At 42.6% G+C, this 1,684-nt stretch overlaps 1 non-coding gene across 1 annotated transcript; it reads left to right on the top strand.

Moving 5' to 3' along the window:
• The first annotated feature begins 1,342 nt into the window (after nt 1-1,342).
• Nucleotides 1,343-1,417, top strand: Trnas-cga. Its single transcript has one exon. It is a non-coding gene; the product is annotated as a tRNA-Ser (tRNA).
• The last annotated feature ends 267 nt before the right edge of the window (nt 1,418-1,684 follow it).

Raw genomic sequence — 1,684 nt, 5'->3', positions numbered from 1 at the left:
CTTCAGAATTTGAAAAAGAGTATTCCAGTCAACATTGTCAAAAGCTTTCTCTAAGTCTACAAATGCTATAAACGTAGGTTTGCCTTTCCTTAATCTATTTTCTAAGATAAGTCGTAGAGTCAGTATTGCCTCACGTGTTCCAATATTTCTACGGAATCCAAACTGATCTTCCCCTATGTCGGCTTCTACCTGTTTTTCCATTCGTCTGTAAAGAATTCGTGTCAGTATTTTGCAGCCGTGACTTATTAAACTGATTGTTCGGTAATTTTAACATCCTGCTTTCTTTGGGATTGGAGTTATTATAGACTTCTTGTCATAGACATAAAGAAGACTATTACTGAACACAGTAAGCTTTCGCGGTTCAATTCTGGCTCTTGCGCGTTAAGCTCTCGCTTTCAGATCAACTGTGTCTGCCATTTTATAACAGCATACTTGTGCAACACATCGACACCTATTGCACTTTCAAACGGTCTGTAAGGCTGGAATTGGCTAATCGTGCAAGATATAGTAAACTGAATACTAGTGATAAACAGCCGTGATGAAAGTCTTGAAAACGTCCTTTACCAAATACACGACTGTGTTACTCGACGGGAAGAAAAAGATAAAAAATAACACTTTTGACTGAAACACTGCTGTTGGAAAATGTGATAGCATTACATGCCAGGCTGCAATTCGCTGCTCCGTTTCGTTGTCACACAATACATTTACAAGCTTTGGTGTAAATCGTGCACTTTTTAATATCTTTTTTAGTGTGGTGGTGCATTGTCGACCGCGGTATTTGAAGTGAACTGCTCTTTTACTAGTGAGTTTCCCTGGAGGCTGCTCAACTGGCTGAGCGACGGAGTCACACGCTTCCTCTCATTTTCTCTTACGCCCACTACGCGATCTGTCCTTGACACTGCCTGAAGCAGGATAGTTTTACGAGATGCAGACTATTCGCCGTATCTAAATGGAGTCATGGTCTCTGTCAATGTTTACACGATCTGCGGACTTTCGTACACTCTCACACACGGCACTAAACGCTCCTCAATACTGAAGCTATGTCTGCTCGCATCAGCCATGGCTTCACAACTTAAACAATGCAGTAATGAAACAAAATAATGCAATTCTGACAATTACGCTTTTCGTCAGCATCAAAGCAGGATTACTAATAAAACAGAATTTATTTCCAGAATGAGATTTTCACTCTGCAGCGGAGTGTGCGCTGATATGAAACTTACTGGCAGATTAAAACTGCGTGCCCGACCGAGACTCGAACTTGGGACCTTTGCCTTTCGCGGGCAAGTGCTCTACCAACTGAGCTACGGGCAGAAGTAAAGCTATGAGTACCGGGCGTGAGTCGTGCTTCGGTAGCTCAGTTGGTAGAGCATTTGCCCGCGAAAGGCAAAGGTCCCGAGTTCGAGTCTCGGTTGGGCACACAGTTTTAATCTGCCAGGAAGTTTCAGAATTTATTTCCTCAATTTCGTAAGGTCTTGAAGTTTAAGGGGTCTTATAGGGCACCCTACATTTGTTTATAGTTTGCGTTTTGTTCGATGTCTGAAAAACTGTATTTGCCTTCTCTTCGATTTATGAGAAACTACACTCCTGGAAATGGAAAAAAGAACACATTGACACCGGTGTGTCAACCCACCATACTTGCTCCGGACACTGCGAGAGGGCTGTACAAGCAATGATCACACGCACG

The sequence above is a fragment of the Schistocerca piceifrons genome, chromosome 5, assembly GCF_021461385.2.
Source record: "Schistocerca piceifrons isolate TAMUIC-IGC-003096 chromosome 5, iqSchPice1.1, whole genome shotgun sequence".
Classification (NCBI taxonomy): Eukaryota; Metazoa; Arthropoda; class Insecta; order Orthoptera; family Acrididae; genus Schistocerca; species Schistocerca piceifrons.
Note: the sequence above shows the minus strand (reverse complement) of the source record. Positions and strands in the feature narration are given on the sequence as shown.